The sequence below is a fragment of the Micropterus salmoides genome, unplaced genomic scaffold, assembly GCF_014851395.1.
Source record: "Micropterus salmoides isolate LMB-PRFRI ecotype aquatic unplaced genomic scaffold, ASM1485139v1 Ms_hic_scaffold_1381, whole genome shotgun sequence".
NCBI lineage: Eukaryota > Metazoa > Chordata > Actinopteri > Centrarchiformes > Centrarchidae > Micropterus > Micropterus salmoides.
Window position 1 is genome coordinate 1 of NW_024040465.1, and position 21541 is coordinate 21541.

General features: G+C 39.3%; 1 pseudogene; it reads right to left on the reverse strand.

Annotated features, from left to right (window-relative positions):
* Window positions 1-1516: 1516 nt before the first annotated feature.
* LOC119901568 lies at window positions 1517-18417 on the reverse strand (annotated as a pseudogene).
* Between the last annotated feature and the right edge of the window lie 3124 nt (window positions 18418-21541).

Genomic DNA, 21541 nt, shown 5'->3' on the forward strand with positions numbered 1-21541 from the left:
ACAATAGTGAGCCCCCGCCCTATTTATGCCCTATGTAATTAACTGCAGATGTATGGTCTCAGTAAACAATGAGAATAGTTAGGACAGTAAAGGATGCAGAATTGTTGTGAGACAGTGGAAAGTGTTAACACGCTCATCATTTGTAGTCACACGTGGTCACACGTGGTCACACGCTCATCATTTGAGCACTGGACTGAACTAATATCTAACATGGCAGGTTATGAACTAGTCATATCTAGGACTTTTATGGACTACATCAACAACAGACATTGTTCAACAACTGATCACACATCATGGCCAGCAAAATAGCAACTGATAAAGCCCATTGTCAATATTTGTCTTATTTATTTATTACTTACTCTTTATAGTGAGTATACTGATACATCTACTCTTTGGTACTGTATTGCTGCTTATTACATTCAATATTCTTTTAGCTATGGAGATATGGGGTGGGGTAGGTTGATGGGGGAAATGTCTTATAACCTTCATGAAATGACAAAATGTTGGACAAAAATATCATTAAAAAACAAACAATAGTGAGATACACTACAATTTAAGATAAGCACAAAGACACAGACAAAACACAGATTCATATTCATCAAATAAGCATATCAGATAAAATAAAGCTTGCTTTTTGTTCAGTTCTGGTCAACCAATCATCCAATAACAATTGTACACCCATTCTAGTTTACTATATATGTTTGTCTTATGTCTTTGTCCATTTTGACCGTGGTGAAGACACAATAATGTGGAAAGATTGGTTTGTTCACACTATTTTGCTGTCCTTAAGCTGAGAACCACCTGATTCAGCTGCAGACTGCTAGAACAGGAAATAAAGTTAATAAAGTTATATCTTATCTTATCTTAACATGTGCAGATAACTATTTTTAATTTGAGAAATACTTAATTTTACCCCCTATTTAGCATTTATTAACAGCATATACATATTAAAAGTTCAGTGTGTAAGTTTTAGTGGCATCTAGTGTTGAGACTTGCAAATTGAAACCAACTGCTCAGTCACCACTCACCACTCCCTTTGCAAGCGCTCAGGAAATTTTATAAACCAGATGACTACTACTGCTACTACTACTTCTTCTTCTTCTTCTTCGTACATATTCAACGTTGTGACAAAACGCGCTCTGTAGAGCAGTTTGGGCTACTGTATAAACATGGTGGTACAACATGGCGACTAAGGTAATAAAAGGTCTTTACTGAAAACATAGTTATGTGTATTACATTGAATTTATGTCAACAGATCCTCCTAAATTACACACTGGACCTTTAAATAGTTTATAACACTCTATAATGTAATTTTTTGTTAAAGTTTAAAGTGTTTTTATGTGTTTCACAACATAATATAACACAGTTGTACTTACATAATACATCTTAATACGTCAATATACGTAAGTTTTAATTGTTGAAACATTGCTGTGCATTAACACACATTTAAACATGTCATTATGTCTGCTTGACTTTGCAGGAGACCTAGGTATTTGTCACCATCTAGTGGACACACTTCACTGTGGATTTTTCTGCAGCTTTCATGTACTTTTCTTCTAAATGTTCACATAGCGCAAGACAGAACAAAAAGCCAGAACAAAAGCCCAATGTAAAGGATTATTTGGCAGACTGCATACCTCATGGGATCAGAAGGGTCGCAGCAGGATAAGTAAGCTGACACAGCATCTGCCACTTCCCTGTCCGTTGTCACGTCCCACAACCCATCTGTGCCCATAACCAAGACGTCATCTGGGCCATGTTTGTTTTCATCCAGGTTATAAACCTTCACCTGTGACAGAAAGAAAATTAATAAAAAATATTATTGATACATTTTTATCATCATCATGCTGGCATGATTTTAAAAACTATTTTGCAGAAAGAATCCAGTTAACATTTTGTGCTTGGTTGTCCTGAAAGCAAATGTATGCTGGCATGCAATGGATATAACCTCCATATATAGTTATTATACTTAGATAAGATAAAACCAAAATACTAAAAAGGTTTTGTGCCGTTCTAGAAAAAAGTTCAAATGAGTGTCTAACTGCCTTGTGCACTTTAACACAACATAGAGTGTTAAAGAGTTTTAATAAATTGAAGAAAGAAAAAAAATTGCTTTTATATTTACTATTTACAAGTCAGAGATAATTATGTAAAAGAAATTTAAAAAACAATGTATACACTTAGGGCGCCACAGTGAACAAACCTTAAGAGTCATTTTAGGTTAAGAGACCTCTGCAGCAAGATAGGTTCTTGGTCAATGAAACAGGATTGATTCATGCACAGTATTCACCAGTGGTGGAAGAAGTAGTCATATCATTTACTAAAGTAAAAATAACAGTACAGCTCTGTAAAAAAAACTATGTAATAAGTAAAAGTCCTACATTCAAGATTTCACTTAGAGTAGAAGTACAAAAGTATTAACAGAAAATTTACTTATTAATGTAAAAGTACTTGTTGGGTAGAACAGTTCCTCTCTGAGAGTAAGATTATGTATACTGTATACACAATTTTACACATGTATTTTATATACTGTTAGACAGTTTAATCTGTATCATAAAGTATCAACAGTATGATATTTTATAAATTGATGAATTTCTGTTTTGGTAAAGTAACTAGTAACTCCAGCTGTTAAATAACTGCAGTTAGTATAAAGTAGCATTGAAAAACTAAAGAAAAGTAAAAGTACCTCAAAACTGTTCTTAAGTACTAGACCTGAATATATGCACTTAGTTATTTTACACCACTGGCATTGAAAAAAAAAAGCCCTCTCAACACAGCAAAAAAACTAAAATAAGTTGTTGCACACTCAGAGGCGTCCCAAAAATATTTATTCAAATGTGTGTACAAGGCAGCCTGATGAAGCCTGTGGTGAAAACCGTTTGAATGCTTGAATGAACCAGTGTTCACCAACTTATTAAATTTTTTTAATATTGTATCTTTGATAACAGATGAAGTCGTTTTAAAATGATCTCTTAACTGCTATAAAACACAACCTGAAACACAAAATATACATGTATGTTTCCATGAGGAATAAGACCTTTCCCAAATAATTTGAGAGATTGAAAAAAAGACTGTACAGTAAGAAGTCTAACCCACTCAGTTCCCATGCTGGTTGTTGGTGTTTGTTTTCTCCTTCTTATGTAAAATATCGTTAATTAAAATAAAATGAAATAAAATGACTGCTGGAGTCAATGAATCTGTTTGTTTGACCCATATCTGCGCCTGCAAAAAGGCAATGAAGCATTTTATGAGACACGGCTTCCAGGAGTGCAAAATAGTGTCACTTCCAGCTGACTACTCAAACTCACCTCAGGGACGCATGAGAGGAAGGCTTGATGTAAATATTGGAGTTGTACACCTTCAGGTCATGATCACCTAGACCACGGGTGACTCCAATTGTCGCCATGACGCGTGCCTGTGTAAACCAAACCACACATTCACACAGGCGCACACACACACACACACACACACACACACGCACACACAGTAATGTAGGTTATTGGTCCGGGATGTGATTCAGTTCTAGGAAAATCCACTTATGAGGGATTATTAAGTGAAGACCATGTTCTCTCAGACAATAATGAAAATGTTGAGCAGGGCTGATGCTGCAGAATTTAACAATCACTTGTAGATGTAGAAAAGATGCATCATTATTGTATTAATCCGCATCCGACAGACTAAAAGATGTATCAGCTGTAGATAATCTGGAACAAGCACATTTTATTATTATATCATTACTAAGTAGAAACTGTCCGCAGTCTCTAAAAGGCTGTGTATCACGTACAATACATCAGGTTGTCTCTGTTTCTTACCTTTTTACCCTCTCCATATATCAGGGGGAATTTCAGATCATCTTCAACAATTGTTTTATAAGCCCTACAAGAAAACAAACAACAAATCTCACATGTAAGTTTCTTTTGATGAACAAGTCACTACTTCAATTCAAAAATGCCAACAATTAACAGGTCCTAGCTTCTCAAATGTTAATATATGCTGCTTTTCTCTCTTTTGTCATCATTGTTAACATTTTGGTTTTTCAAGGTATGAACAAGTCAAGTTGAGCTTTGGAGAACTGGGAATGATGTTTTTACTATTTTCTGATATTTTATAGACTAAACAAATATGAGTTCATCAAGAAAATAATTGGCAGATTCATCAATAATTAAAGTCATCATTGGTTCATCTCTCCTAAACACTCTACAACTTAACTGTTCTGAAAATTATAGGATGGCAAAGACAGAGTAAAGGGTTCATGAACAGTGATTAACTCTCATAAATGTGATTAAAAAGGATCTCCAGGTTTACCAGCCAGTCATGGTGTGGTCTCTGTAGAGCATCTTTTTGCCCAGCTCACTGTGCTGGATCCTACGAGGGAACTCAATGTGAGTGAACTCGTTACCCAGGAGCTCTGGCCTCAGGAAGCCCTGGAGTGACACACGAAATGGAGCAGGTTGCATCAAACCCCATAAAAAGTGTACCTCAGCCTAAATGTCAGTCACAACTCACATGTTTTTCCAAATCATGAAAAGCTGTAAGATTGCATGTGTAACAGGAGGCCTGCTGTACTGTATTCTATTCACTGAAAGCACAAAGCAGCTTCCCGTTTTAGCAGCAAACCTCATCCACCCACTTTGTGACTCAGATCTACAACCGGTTACTAAAACAGGCAACTGATGAACGTCACTTTATATCAGTGAGATACAAGATTTCATCCCTTTTCTTCAGGTTGCCCACTTATCACGCTCAACTCAACTTTACTGTTTGTTTAACCTCACTTGACAAGTAAAGTTATATTTATACTCCTCCTGTTACAGCTTTCTATGTATCAGATTATAAAATCCCCTTGAACACACTAATATGTGTAAAATAGTTATATTTGCTATGTTAAACGTAGAAGATGGAAGAATACCAGATACTGTAGCCGCTGTCTCTCTGACTCGGGTGTGAATTCATTGGTCATGGGAATAACTTCATTATTTCGTATGATTATGGCCCTGAAGAGAGAAAGAGGGAGGGGAGACAGGAGTGAGAACACAGACAGAACCTTATTTTTCACAAACAGCTTATGTAAGTGGATTGGTTATTGGTACAAGAAGGCTACATGATGCTGCAGTATGCAAAACGAACCCCAGGGGGCACAAGAAGCTACTATGTCTGAGAAGGTTTCCTATGAGTGCATCCATGCACTGTGTAATAGAGAGCTAGAGTAAATTGCATTTTTCCTGTGGTCGTCAGGTATTTTCCACTTCTCTCACCTGCTATCTCCAGCATTGGCCACGTAGAGTTTCCCCATTAAATGAATGGCAGCTAAGGCACAACACCCACCAGAGATGGCATATGAAAGTTTTTCCTTTTCAATTAGGTCATCCTGAAATAAAGAGAGACAAGTCAAAGTAACAAAATGCCACACAACACATCAGTGATTTAAGAGCTCGCTTTGCCTCTCATCACCCAGAATAGCTCATTATTTTCTTCATCCATATTCATATTTAAAACAAAACAGCAGTGGTAATGGAGAGAAACAAGGAGGCTTTGAAGAATACATTACCTTGGCTACGGGTTATTATCAGTATCATCTAAACCAGACAGTGGTTGCATCAGAGAAGAGAATCACTTTGAGCTTACTGACTGCGTGAGGCCCTCAGGATCCTCATGTCTGGATACTTATCCACAAACAGGAAGATATCACTATTAAAAAAGTTACCAGTTTACTGCTGGTAGCTCTGTGAGGCTGCACTTGGGCACAACAGTGCTTTGAGCAAAATCATAACGTTGTCATTGAGAGGTTGCTAACATACTCTCAATGACAATGTTACCATGCTGATATATGGCATGTATAATGTTTACCATGTTCACCATTTTAGTTTAACATGTTAGCATGCTAACATCTTCTTATAAGCACTAAATACAAAGTACAGCAAAGAATGATGAGATTGTTACACTATTTTTCTGAACTCATTACTACACATAAACAAGTTTAAGACTGTGGATCAGCTGGTAAACCCAACCCCTCCTTGTGCCTCAGCTGGAACTAATGATGACTGTGAATTGTTTTTATCTTATTTTACCAATAAGGTGGTGTCAATCAGAGCCTCTATTACCCCCGCGGCCTCTTACTCAGAGGTTCCTCACCAGCAACAAGAGAGTTTTAACCAGTTTTATCCCATCGACTTGTCTGACCTTTTAAAAACAGTATCACAAATGAGTGTCCTCCAGCCCACTTGATGTAATACCTACAAAGTTTTTACAGAAAGTAATGGATTCTGTTGGGCCCCATTTGATCTCTGTTTTTAACAGCTCCCTATCTACTGGTTGTGTCCCTGATTATTTTAAAACGGTTTGCGTGAACCCACTTTTAAAGAAACCTGGTTTAGATCCCTCCCTCCCACATAATTTTAGACCAATTTCAAAACTGCCTTTTATTGCAAAGATTCTAGAAAGAATTGTGTCCAAACAGCTGCTCACTGTACTGGAAAATAACAAAATATTTGAAAAGTTTCAATCTGGTTTCAGGAAGTACCACAGCACTGAGACTTCCCTGGTTAATGTCACCAATGACCTTTTAATGTCTGCTGATGAAGGTATGTGCTCAGTCCTGGTACTCCTGGACCTTAGCGCTGCTTTTGACACCATTGATCACAACATCATGTAAGACAGACTGAGGCACTGGGTGGGGATCTCTGGTACTGCCCTAGAATGGTTTTCATCTTGCCTGTCAAATAGGAAGTTTTGCGAGTCTGTAAACAACTATGTCTCTTCGTTCTGTCCAGTTAAATATGGTGTGCCTCAGGGGTTGGTCTTAGGACCCATTTTGTTTTCCTTGTATCTGCTTCCCCTTGGACATATTATCCATAAACATGGCATTTCTTTTCATATTTATGCTGATGACACACAAATATTATATATTATATATATATATATATTCACTTAACAACTGCCTTTGTGAAGTTAAAAAATGGATGTCAAATAATTTCCTCCAGCTGAACTTAGACAAAACAGAAATCCTGGTCATTGGGTCCCAGCAGATGGCAAAACAAATACTGCCATCTGCTGGTTCCTTAGTAAGTCACATTAAGCCTGTGGCAAAGAACCTTGGTGTCTGGTTTGATAGTAATTTAAATTTCGAGTAGCACACCACAAAGCTTGTTCAATCATGTTTTTATCAACTTATAAATATAGCAAAAATTCGATCTATGTTAACTTTAAGGACACCGAGACCATTTTACACGCCTTCATCTCATCACGCCTGGATTACAGCCTTTTCACCTGTTTAACCCAAAAATCTATTGATCGACTCCAGACTGTCCAGAACTCAGCTGCCAGGCTTTTAACCAGAACAAAGAAATATGACCACATTACTCCTATTTTAGCTTCATTACACTGGCTCCCAGTATGTTTTAGAATTGACTTTAAAATTCTATTGATCAATTTTAAAGCTCTTCATGGCCTCTCGCCTTGTTATATTTCTGACCTTTTAGTCCCATACACACCAGCACGTACCTTGAGATCCTCAGGCAGAGGTCTGTTGTCTGTTCCAGAGTCTCGACTGAAAACTAAAGGGGACAGAGCGTTTGCTGTCAGGGCCCCGAGGCTCTGGAACAGCCTGCCCGAGGAAATCAGGTCAGCTGAGTCAGTGAACTCTTTTAAGTCCCTTCTTAAAACATACTTTTATAGGAGAGCCTTTCCCGGTCTTATTTGACTTTATTTTATCCCTTTATTTTATTCTATTTTACTAATTTTATATTTATCACAAATGTGTATTTTAGTCTTTTCAATGTTTTCATGCTTTTATCTTGTATTGTTTTTGTATTATTGTCTTTTGGGTATTATTGTCTTTACACTTGTTAAAGCACTTTGTAACTTGTTTTTGAAAAGTGCTCTACAAATAAAGATTATTATTATTATTATTGTTTTGCAGATTAGTCATAAACCATATTTGGACAAAGTGAAAGTTTACCCTGATGGTGATGGATGGAAAATTATGTTATCACAAAAATAATTACAATTCATCCCGAGAGGGACATGAATGTGTGTAATTACATGGCAATGCATCCAATAGCTGTTGAGATATTTTACTCAATTTACCCCAATTGAGAACGTAATAGTGAATCTAGACAAAAAGTCACCAATTTTATTCGGATATAAAATCTGGGAACTACGAATGCCTGTATAGAATTTAATGCCAATCCGTCCAGTAAATGTTGAGATATTTCATTGGATATGCCGACATTTTGACAGCTGGTGGCACTAGAAGCAAAGTTTAGAGGATTACCAAAGTTATGGGATTCATCCTCTAACCACCAAGAATGTCTGAACCAAATTCTACGTCAATCAATCCAAATGTTGTTGAGATATTTAAATCTTGACCAAAGTGGGGGATCAACTGACCGATCAACAGACAAATGCCATCCCCATGGCTCATGAAGATGTGAGAGAAAGTTAGGTTTACCAAAATAAGATCTTTCTACTGTCCCCCTTTAGTGAGCTTTTTGTACAAATTATAACAGACCGGCTAAGATAGAAAGTGTTTTCATGGAATTTGAATATAAAATCTTCAGTAATGTTACTGTTTGAGGATACAAATGTGCAAACATGCCTTGTGCAGCTTGAATTAAGCAAAGCAGTGTTCTCTTTTTTTTCTCACATGGATTGTTTTTTATCATCTGCTCACCATCTGTGAGAAGGCCGTCTCTATGACTCCCATCACCAGGCTCTCCAAGCTGACAACCTTCTCCATGTGAAAGCGTACGGAAGAGTCGCTGACAGCCTCTGGGTCTTCTGGTTCCTGTGCAGCTCCCTTCTTCGTCTCCACCTGGTACGGGCTGCCGTTCTTGGCCAGGCAGATAGGAGGTGCGCTGGTGGGGTTCTCCAGCAGGTGACAGATTTCTCCCAAACGGTCTCTGATGAGGCGGTGAAGAAGCTTGGAGGCCATGATGGCGGCTCCGGAACCTGCATGTCCATCAAACACGCCCCAAAAGTGGAGAGGGATTCCTGTTCCATCCTACAAAATGTATATGAATATGAAAATGAGAAGTGGCAATACAAAAAAGAACAGAAAAGTAATAAGTCCTATGGTTATGGTTTTGAAATCTCCTGTGAGATTACATCTCTGAGCAGAAGGCACAGATTTGTGAGGGTTTACAAGCTCTGGGGCTGCAGCTGGTTACATTTGTAATGCTAAGCAATATGTTTCTTCCATTTCAGGTTTATTTGAACAGTTCCAGTAAATCTAGATTATAATATTATGGGAAAGCAGGAAAGAGACAAAAATCTTATTGTGATCTTTACTTTTAATGATTTATGTGGCACAGTTTAAGTGAAAGACAATTTAAAACAGTAGTGTGCAAAAAACATGAAATTGAAGTAATATTATTTGATTTACGGTGGAAATCAAGTGTCCTGTGATATCTGGCCTAACATGATCTACACATGCGATGGAAAGACTACAGGAAAATTCTTCACATGCCAGGGCTTTTGCTGATCTACCATGACGTAATGCCCGATGGAAAGGCGTTGCCACCTTTGTGTTTACAGGCATGTTTACAAGCAGAGTTGGCCTGACTGACTAACAGATGAACAGGCTTACCCCTCTGATGCCCAAGTGGGGGAGGGGTTCAACAAGGGATGAGGTAATTAATTTACACCAAATGGAGGAGTGTGTGTGTGTGTGTGTGTGTGTGTGTGTGTGTGTGTGTGTGTATGTGTGTGTGTGTGTGTGTGCGCAGGCACACTAAAACAGATATATTGACCTGAAAAACCAAATGTCAAAGACTACAGGACTACAATCACTGAGAAGTATTTGGCCTATGCTCTACAGACATAGAACAGTCCTTATGCAACATCAGCTCAAAAGCACAAACCTGGTGTGTGTGTACACAGTTTTTAGTATGTTAATAAAATGAATAACTGTGACACACAATCTTGGTTGTAGAGTAAAAAACCTTAATGCTCAGCCAGATCTGGCACTTAAACCTGCAATGAGTGATTTTTTTGGCAGCTTGGGGGCAGCGGAGACATTGAAATACAACATGGCCCCCTGATTAATGTTAAGTCTATTACTCACTCTCTTTAGGCTCTGTTTTTGATCTTATAGAGAAATGGTGAGTGATAATTCTCACTACAAGTGACCCCATTCACATACAAATCTGTGTTTTCCTCATCCCTTCATCTGTATGTGTGTGTGTGTTGATGGGTGTTTCTTGCGTTCCTTGGACATGGAGGAGATCAGGACTTTGGCGGGCAGCACAACTGTTTTCCATCTGCTCATGTACTGGTGGTAAAGAATTCAGGCTTCCTGTGACTCGTCACCAGATTATTATTATTATTATTATTATTATTATTACATGGTACATAAAGTGTTTAGTTTCTAGTGTATATGCTACTGGTTGGTTTATAGCCATACTAACCTTCACCTTTTGTGTCTGTTTATTTCAAGATCGACTCAGTTTATGCTGGAAGATTTCCTGGTTTGTAACCACACTGCCAGAGCTTTGGATCTAGTCTGCCCACTCCTGCTTGACCCCTGCTCACACGAACATTCTCGGCCTTGCACTCATCATTTTTTGTTAATATACTGTAAAATAAAACCTGTGAACTTTCTCTCAGCCTCCTGTGCTCTGGGTCCACCCTCTACCAACCGTAACAGAATGAGAAAGCTTCACACAACATGCTGGAAACTCAGGTAAACTCCCACTGCAATGTTACAGTAATACTTTTTATCAGCTTGACGCTGAACTAATCCATGCTCGTTTCATGATAACATTGCATTTACTGCATTTACATAGCCGATGAAAGCCAACTCTGGGTCGGTTTTGTCAGTTTCAAAACAAAGTGGAGGTCTCTATGTAACTCAAGCCTTTCTGACGTTGACTGTGTTTTCACCCAGCATCGATTTGATTCTTGTTTGGCCTGATGGGCTTCGGCACATAAAACTTGCTGATGTTTTGTTTTTTCTTATGTGGAGTTTGTTTTGGAGTCTGTGTTGTGCTGGGAGCCGGTCATTTTGTGGTGTTAGTGGACTGAATGTCATTAGCTGCGGTGTTATCACTGTAGTGGGCAAGAGGCTCGGGAGCATGCATGCAGAGAACTCGACCCAATTCCTTCACATAAGAAGAAAAATAGTGGCTGTCCCAAGCAAAAGAGAAAACAGGCGTGTGGTTCATTTCTAAGTGAGGTTACAGCCCGTTGACAAGCAGCTAGTAAAAACGTGATGTACTGATAAGTAATTTTATTGAAAAACTACATACTTTTAATATACTTTAATATATATATATATATATATATATATATATATATATATATATATATTCAAATAGTAGAATTTGGTTAAAAGTCTTCTTTTTGGGACTTTGGGTCTCTTCAGTTAAATCTTCTTTACTACAAAGCTGAGGGTGAAGATACAAACGTTCCAAAAAATACTTGTCTTGTACTTGTACAACTGGAACTCGTTTCTGGTGCTTTGCTTTGTAATGACGAGATGAGGTACACTGAGGGATCTATCAGAGACATTTAAACAACAGTATATATAGTGAAATATTAGAAGTCCCTCAAGGACTGGAGGGGAATTGCAAGTAACAAAGTGAATCCATCAATACCAAATAGGATACGAAGACACCACTACTGGGTATCAGATAACTGCACTTCATGAACAGACGCGATTATAATTCAAATGCACTACTGCACAGACTATACAGTGCTTTTGTTTATTTGTGTATTGGAGCTGCCAAGTTTTTGTTGCCTTCAACCAGACACTTCGTTCCTCATTCATTGACTCCTGTTCTGGTATTCAGGAGCTTTCCCTTCACTCACCCCGTTGTCCTCCAGCATAGTGGAGTTGCGGTGTTTGCTGCTTGGCTTCTTCACAAACAGCTTCTCGCAGGAGGCCTGGTCCTCGTTCAGCATGCTCTTCCCCGCATTGATCACCCTGATGGAGAAAGAGGTGAGAAAGAAAGGTGAGAATGGAGTCAGATGATTTATGGTGTTTTCTCTCATTCCTCTAACCACACAAACACATAATAGCACCCAGAAAAATGGAGAGAATCGAACAGTGTTGAAAGAAGTGGGCCAGGATGAAGTCATGTCCCATAGGGAACTTGTAGGAGAGATTAATTGTTTTTATTATGAGCTGATGCCTGTGGAGGATAATGGCTTTGGAGTAATAACAATGTTTTATACTTTAGCAGCATTTATATTGGTGTGTGCTGCAGCAGTGTTCACTGGAGGTACCACTGCTTAACTGTGGTGAAAAAGTGGTGAAGCCTCTCCTCAAAGTATGCAAATTAATTAGCAGATTCTTGAAACTTATTTGAGTTGTTTAATTGTAAATTGTAAAATTGTAAATCATTATGGACCATAAACCTGCATTACTTGTTTCTGGGTGGGGTTTGCCACTTGGGTGCAGCACAACCAAGTGCAACAAGCAGGAAACACTGACATACGTAATTACATCATAAAGTTGTTTTGTGTTGGCAAACTACTGCATATTTACACATCCAGCAGACACGAGGCAGCATAAGCATTCAGTTGTTGAGTTTCTGACTACCTGGCGATTTTTAGTCCAATATTTACTCTTTTTTAGCTATGTTTTGGACTTTATACACCTGATGGAAATATCTGGCTCTTTAGCTGCTAAATGCTTCACTATGTTTACCTTATTAGTCGCACCTGTGGTTCTAGGAAGGTAGAGTACAGTGGGTTTATCAGAGCTTTTCTCTGAAAACTGCTGTATCTGGAAACAAGGTTCAAGTTGTGGGCCATAAAACCACAACAATGAGCAGAAAGATGCTAAAAATCTCTGTAGAGCTGAGGAGAACTGCAGTCAGGTAATAATTCTCTATGGGTTTGTAACAACGTGCCACTTTCACATTACCTATAATGATTTCATAATGTAAAAATACTGATTTGAGCAACTTTCACTACATTGCCACACAATGGATAATCTCTCAGCACCAAACATGAATGCAGACTTGATGTTTACTCTGGTGGGTTACACAACTCAAGCATGTTTCAAGAATCTGCCAGTTATTTTTCATACTTAGCTGAAGTGAATGGAAACTATTGCCTACGCAGAAAAAACAGCATGTTTTGCAAAGTGATTCGCTGTTTAGTAAGGCATAACATAAGTTTTATAGTAAATGGGCTTCAACATACAAACATCCCACCGGATGGTCCTTTAAGCTGCTGCATGAGGCTGGAATGTCATGCTGGCATATTATATAACATATTCAGTTTCAATTATAGATAAATGCCACTTTATCTGAAAAAATGGCATAATGCCTATTGCACAATTCTAGTAATTCAAGTATTGTCAATATGATTCCCTCGGAAACTTCTGCAGAGGAGGGATTAGGAATTTATCAGTGGCTGCTGGGATCATCACTGGAAGAGAAAAGAGCAAGACACTAAAAATGAAAGCGAGACTGGCAGTGAGAGGGAAAGAGGAAAAACTGTCCAGTCAAACAAAGGAGAGAAAAGAGAAAGCCAGAGCAAAAAATCTCATCAATGCAAGACCTTTGACTTCTCACTTTCCAAATAGTTCAGCTGATTATAATCATTGCAAAAAATGGTCACTGGCTGGCCAGAAGCACTCGTATCAGAGAGCAGCAAAAATGAGGCGCAAAATGCTACTGCTGCCCAAATCTGGATTATAAAAAGCTCTCTCACTTTCTAATCAGTTGAAAGCAGTGGACAGGCACCATACTGTCCTGCACATCGCTCCCTGCATTAAGACTGATGACAGGAAAGAATTTAAAGAGTGTATGTTTTTATTTGCTATGGGATGCAATATACTGATGGCTGATGGATCAGCCATCAGTATATTAGACTTGCTGAAAAAATGGCCACCATATACCTCCTTGGTACAACAATGTTACTCTTCTTAGGGTTTTTTCACATTTTGGCCCCTAACCCTAACCCATTAAATAAACATTAATATAATCATTTGTTGTATAATATCATAATTATAGAGTTTCTTACAATACTTTAAAAATGCTAAATTCCTTAAAGTCGAAAACCATAAATCATTTTAACACTTGTTTTGAGAGGAGACTAGATTGAATATGAAAATAAATGCCCTCTTCCTGCAGGTTAACAGTGTAATTAAGTTTCACCCTCCCACAGTAAAGAATGATTCTCTGTTTTGAAAGCAGTCACATGCGCTCAATGAGCTATAATTGAGCATAATGTTGGCTGTGTGGGAGGATGTGATTCTAAACAAGGAGCTCAGGCCTAACTCTTACACATATCTGCATTTCGGTCAACCACACTGACTTGTGACTGAAAACTATGTTGGCCAAGTTTGGTATTTCTCTGTTTGAACCCTCCTTTTGTGCAGTATATTATGCAAGGAAAGTTCAAAAGAGGAAGTTGAGAGTTCCTGTGAATTCTCAGAATCTCTTGTGGACCTTCAAACGTCATAGATTTGAGGGAAATGTGTGTCAAGTTTGGTGTTATATGTTATATATTTCCTCTTTAGTAAAAAGTAGAGCGGTGGTTAAAAACTTCACCTCATGGTTTGTTAACCCCATGCTACTCAAGAAAGGCTGTTTCAGTGATGTAGAGTCCATCAGAGGCCGATCAGTAAGCCAGTGAAAGACACAGATTTTGAATTTTCCATTACAAAACTGAACTTTCTGAGACGTGTTGTAACTGTCACATGTGTTAGTATATTTTTATATTGTTTGTGATGCTTTTTGGATTAATGGTGGTCAATATAGAGTTTAAAATAAAAACTGTATACCTGCACCAACAGTCTGTCCTGCAGGTGTGTGCAGACACATTTGAGAGTAAAAGTGTGGACTGTTTGATAGGATTTTTATAAACTGAATAAAAAGATGAATCCCTGGTTAAACTATGCTACATCAGGTGGAGGTGGGCATCTGGACAAACTCTGCTGGCCTTGCACAAAGTCTTTATATTTAACATGTAAGGATTAGTCTAGCCATATTCTGAATTCCCTTTCAGGGAGAGGAAGTTGCTTGTTATGTTTGACACTGTGTACACATGGTGCAATGCTGAAATGAAAACTGCCAGGCGAGACCTGACGAAAACAAATCCCCAGTCCAATATAAGCAGATACTGCATAGACTTGGGTATTGCTTAGAGCATAATTCAAGTACTGTAATTAAAACATGCTGTTTTAATTAAAACATGCTGTTTTAATTTAGGACCTGGACACACAATAGTGTAAGGATTGGGTGATATGGACATATAAACTGGTAAATAATAATCGACTCTATGACAATGTGAGAGTAAATAAAAAAGGTAAAGTGGCGGGCTGGCCAGCTAAACAATGAGCTGAAACTCACAATGTGCTGCAGATTTTGGTGTTAATTCCTTGTAGGCTCGTCACTATGAGCGACATCTCTTATTACACATTGTTTCAAACAATGTTGTTATAAAAATATCAATTATAGCTACTTTAATGAAATAGTTACTGCACACTACAGTACATCACTTATCCAACAGAATCATGTATCCATGAACATGAACTGTTCCAACATGACTTTTTAACAAGTCTGTTAAAAAGTGATCTATTCTCTATACCTGCTGATTCACTTCAGAATCACAGAGAGCTTTGGATGATTTTTCTCCTGCAGTTTTGTGCTCGCCTAACATCTGTTTATTCATGCATTATTAATAATATTACGTGGAGTTATTACATCATAGATGATGTATATATATATATTTATATATAAATAAAATGTGTTCTCATCTTGGCTTAAAACAAGAGAAAATATCCATGTAAACATTTCCAAAATTAATTGAGCCACAGGAAGACTTTCTGCCTCCATATTGAATTGTATTAAATATCTATTTCACAAAAGCACTTACTGTAAATGAACTCACATTTTGATGCTGACACAATGTTGTACAGCAGCGTTATAGCATCAACTGGACTCATTATCTTGATCATCCAAAACCTGTGTGGTGCTAAAACTGTTCACAGTTCCTTTGAAACTAGATCCTATGTGTCTGTCTAACTTTTGACACGTATTTGGTGATGTTCAAAGGTTGAACTTCAATAACACTGTCACATCAGGACCAGTGAAAACCCCTCGATCAAGCTAACCCAACAACAATCACCATAATTCCTCATTACCACCAGAATGACAGACAGACACTAATTAAGTGTAATCAAAGTGGAGAGTGCACAGAGTCTGAATGAATGTAAGTCAGCAGGGCGGCCTCCAACTGGACAGCATCCACATTCTGTACAGCGTTTTGGCCATCATTGCTCCAGACAAACAGCACCAGACAAAATGGATGGCACTTATATCTGCTCCAACAGATAAATGTTGCTCTGTGAAAATTATCATTTCAGCCTGAAATTGAATCTGAAGTGAAGCTGCACAGCTACATCACCCATGTTTCGATGACTCCACACACATCACAGTCCATTTAACACCTTTGGATAGCTGTAAATGGTCTAATCAGAGCCATATCAGCTGTATGAGTGAATAAATAGCTTCTTCAGTCAATCCAGAATAAACACGGCCGTATATTCATCAGGTGTTCAATCTTTACAACTGATTACAGCAACAACTTGGCATTAGTGCTGCATTTTAGCGAGTGGACGGAATCCTTATTTGGGTAATTGCAGATGTTTTCAGTCACATTTAGTTGGGATTGATCTGTGTTAGCTGGAGAGTTTTGTCTGCTCAAAATGTGATAATCTAACACCGATGGGTGTGGAATTTTGCTACATGAGCACCAACAGCTGAGCAGATCAGACGATTAGATTGTGTTGTAAACAGCACTGCTAATGCTGTGATTACAGTTTAAGCGACTAAAATCAAAGTCATTTGCAGCATAAAGCAGATGACAGCACTGATGACGGTGCACAATCCCACACAGTGACCTCCCTTTCTGCATTACAGCCTACCTATTTGACTTCTCTTTTTCAGTCTTCTGAGAAGACAGTTGTCGTCACAAATCTCATCCTTGTCCCTTTTGAGACACTCTGCATGAGTCAGCCTTTTTTTTCGACACTGGGTACAGGAGGATAGCGAGGGGATATACAGTATAGCCCACATACTGTAGGACTGGAGCTATTCAGTCCTTCATAACCCCCCGCCCTCCCCTGCCTCTGGAAGAGTGGAATGTCTGAAAATGTTTTTCCTCAGTGGGAATTGCCAGAACAGCAAATCCCAGCCAACACTGTGAATGAAATGCTGCTGCTTTGTTTCTACCTGTGACAGTACTGCAGGTGTAAAACCCCCTGCAGTGAATGCAGTACTTCAGGAGTGGAATTCTGCACCTTAGCTCACAAAGAAATGTGAATTAGTCACAACTTAATGCACCAGGAAAACCTTTTTATGAAAGACGATGAAGCACCTTAAAGTATTTAACAAAAACACTGACTCAAAGGCTCTTAGTGTGTAAAAAAATACAAATAAGTGCCCCAACACAGAGGGCTTTTTTGAATATCAAAAACGTCATGAATGTAAAGAAACACAGAAAGGTTGGTTAGTAACATGAGTAGGTAGACATTTCCTGCTTTCACTTTTGTATGACCTAGAAATTCAAGCATATTGACTTGAGGAGGAGCCTTCAGTCAAAGATATTTGAATACATTTCACTGCTGTCACGACAGGAATCGTTTTTTCTAATAACAGACACACTAATCCAAATATTAATTACAGCAGCTAGGGGGAGGAATGCTGTGGTAGAAAGTGTAGCCTACAATCGCAAAAGGCCATGTTGTGGCAATTGGCTGCTGCAGTGCACTCAGAGCTGCCGAGTGTGCTGCAACACAGGCCTGCCTGACACTCATCAGGATAGTAATAAAATCATAAGATTTGGAGATGGGAATGATTTTTGGGGGCGCATTTCGCCAAGCAATGCTTTGACTTGGCCACTCACTCTGCGTATCCCGTCCGCCAGGGAAGTCTACTGTCTCTCTTCAACGTCAGCACCGGCCGTGATGCGTGCTCGGTGGAGTACTGCAGGAGCTCCGGGGTGAGGTCCAAGAAATCCGGCCGGCCGTAGGGGAAGCGCGGCGGCAGGCTGTCCGGTCCGCAGGTCTGGCCGCCACCTGAGTGATGGTTGTGGTGGTGGTGGTGTCCGTGCGGCATCATCCCTCCCACCAGGGTGGACATCGCGTTTTTAACTTTGCTGATCATCTTCGGCACCGAAGATCCAAAAGCTACGGACGGAAAATTAAACGCGATGCGATGTGAGAGAAAAAAACAACAACAATACACAGCCAGTGACGAGGATCATTTCAGGAAGCGATTTTTTTTCTTCCTTGGCCCCATGTGACAGCTTTCAGACAGGCAGATACGGTGTTTTCCTCATTGAAACAGAATAAAACCCTCACTGGCTGCGTATGGGCTGTAATCCGGCAGATGGCTATATCTCATCTCAGAAGGCAGGGCTTCACGTGGACGTGCAGCAAGCCGTGAACACACACACACCCAAATAATAAACAACTATTTCAACAGCTACGGGAAATATTAATAGGCTGCTTTAGTCACGAGGACTGACAGACCTTAATGGGAAAGTCAGCCAAATAAATATTGGAAGATTTATGGATTATGACCATTGGCTTGGTCAGCTAGGCCTATAACCTATGATAACCTACAAGAAAAGGTGATATTTACACAGTAGGCTACATTAAAGGTACAATGTAAAGAAATGTACATTAAATAATCGCTTTCTATTGCCAATGTGTGAAAGGATTATAATGTAACTTAAAAAATGAAACCTTGCCCAGCTTTCTTGGCTGCCTGTGGACTGACTGGTTGGGGCTATGTGACATTTATGTGCCTACAGAGTGCCTTGCCTCTGTTCAGCTCCACTACAGCGCCAAAAGTGTGCCACACTAGCTAATATTAGCTTAGAAATGTAGTCCGATAAAGTCAACAAACGACCGGCCCCCACCCAGCTACAGTTGCTTGGAAAAGAGTGATATGGGTCACAGAATTTGATAAGTTAATTGTTTGTCAGGCCACAAATGAGACAAGAATCAGGTTGGAAAAATAATAAGACATCACTGGATCTTATTATTTTCTGGTTTTGCCTCTGATGTCCTCCAGCTGCTCTGCCTGAGCTCTAGGTGATTTACACAGTTTCCTTAGCTTTCTTGTTGCTAAAGTAACTGCTGCTAACCGAGCAACAGGATGCTGACTGCAGTTCACTTAACGGACACCGGTGTCAGTAAGAGCTGAAAATTTCTAAATTTCACATAGTACCTTTAAATGAAAAGGCTTTACACAAAACAAATCTCCCTAAGACAGATTTTATGCTGTGAACATGAGAAAAACAATTCCAAAACAATTCTAACAAGCATTGATCTAAACTGTAGCCACTTTTTTCAAAACTCTTCATAAGGTCTCCATTACCAACATGCATCTAGGCCAAACAGTTAGTCTTACTTCCAAAAATCACTCAAACCACCAAAACACATCATACATGTCTCAAAATAAGCTTATTCGACCAAACACTGGTAACAATTCTCACTCAGAAAGGAGCCCATCCCAGCTGACATCGGCTGAAATGCGGGGTACACCCTGGACAGGTCAGGTGCCAGTCCATTGTAGGGCCACACAGCATTAGATAAATGATGATTTTTTATCTTTGAAGTTTGAATGATTTTTCACATCAATCACTATTTCATTATAGAATAATAATAACATATTTCCGTTTATTGACTGTACTGAAGTGTAATGTAACAAGAATAAATCAGAAATGCAGCAATTTGTTTCAATATCCTTTATTTTTTCTAGATCATTGCATGTAATTTACTTCCTGAAATTTCAGCGCCGCAATACAGTTTTTCTCAATTGTTTACACACTAAAACTGGTACTTGGGAGACAATGACCACAACCTGTAATTCATTTACCAACCCCCTGAACCAATTCTGCTAAAATACAAGCACATTTCCTGCTTTACACTCAGATTGCAGTTTGAAACCACACTATACACACATAGTGGTAAACATAAAATGTATGTAAATATTCTGCTAAGACTTTCTATTTATTTCAGTCTTGTTACTGAGAAATGCAGGACATTTGCCATCATTCTGTTCTGAATGTGTTTTTAAAGTTTGAAAGCCATTGATTACAACGTATAAACCCTTTATACAGTGGGGGAAATAAGTATTTGACCCCTTGCTGATTTTGCAGGTTTGCCCACTTACAAAGAATGCAACAATCTACAATTTTAATCATATGTACATTCTAACAGTGAAAGACAGAATCCCAAAGAAAATTCCAGAAAATCACATCATATGACTTTAAAAAACTGATAACCATCTGATGAGGAAAACAAGTATATGACCCCCTACCAAACAGCAAGTATTCTGGCTCCTACAAGCCAGTTAGTCTTTCTTTAAGACACAGCCCCAATCCCAACCAATTATCTACATCAAATACACCTGCCTCACCTCGTTACCTGTATAAAAGACGCCTGTCAACACCCAAACAACCAGCATCCAACATCACCACCATGGGCAAGACCAAAGAGCTTTCTACGGACATCAGGGACAAGATTGTTGATCTGCACAAGGCTGGGATGGGCTACAAGAGAATCGGAAAGCAACTTGGAGAGAAAAGATCAACTGTCGGTGCAGTTATCAGGAAATGGAAGAAGCACCACACCACCGCCAACCTCCCTCGGTCTGGGCCTCCACACAAGATGTCGCCTCGTGGGGTGTCCCTGATCATGCGAACGGTGAGGAATCATCCCAAAACCACAAGGGGGGAACTGATGAATCAACTGAAGGCAGCTGGGACCACAGTTACAAAAGAAACGGTTGGTAACACACTACGCCGTCATGGATTGAAATCCTGCAGCGCACGCAAGGTCCCCCTGCTCAAGAAGAAACCTGTACAGGCCCGCATGAAGTTCGCCATTCACCACCTGGACGACTCAGAAGAGGCCTGGAAGAAGGTGATGTGGTCAGATGAGACCAAAATAGAACTTTTTGGCCTCAACTCGTCGTGTTTGGAGGGCAAAGAACACCGAGTACAACCCAAAGAACACCATCCCCACCGTCAAGCATGGTGGTGGCAACATCATGCTTTGGGGGTGCTTTTCAGCCAAGGGGACGGGACAACTCCATCGTATTGAGGGGAGGATGGACGGGGCCATGTATCGTGGAATTCTGGACCAACATCTCCTTCCCTCAGTAAGAGAGCTGAAGATGGGTCGAGGATGGGTGTTTCAGCACGACAACGACCCTAAGCACACCGCCAAAGCAACAAAAGAGTGGCTGAAGAAGAAGCACATCAAGGTTCTGGAGTGGCTAGCCAGTCTCCAGACCTGAATCCAATTGAAATCTTTGGAGGGAGCTTAAAATTCGAGTTGCCAGGCGACAACCTCGGAACCTGAATGATTGGAGGCTGTCTGCAGGGAGGAGTGGGCCAACATCCCTGCCGAAATGTGCACAAACCTTGTCACCAACTATAAAAACCGTTTGACATCTGTGCTGGCCAATAATGGCTTTTCTACAATATTAACTTGCTGTTTGTCCAGGGGTCAAATACTTGTTTTCCTCATCAGATGGTTATCAATTTTAATAAATCATATGATGTGATT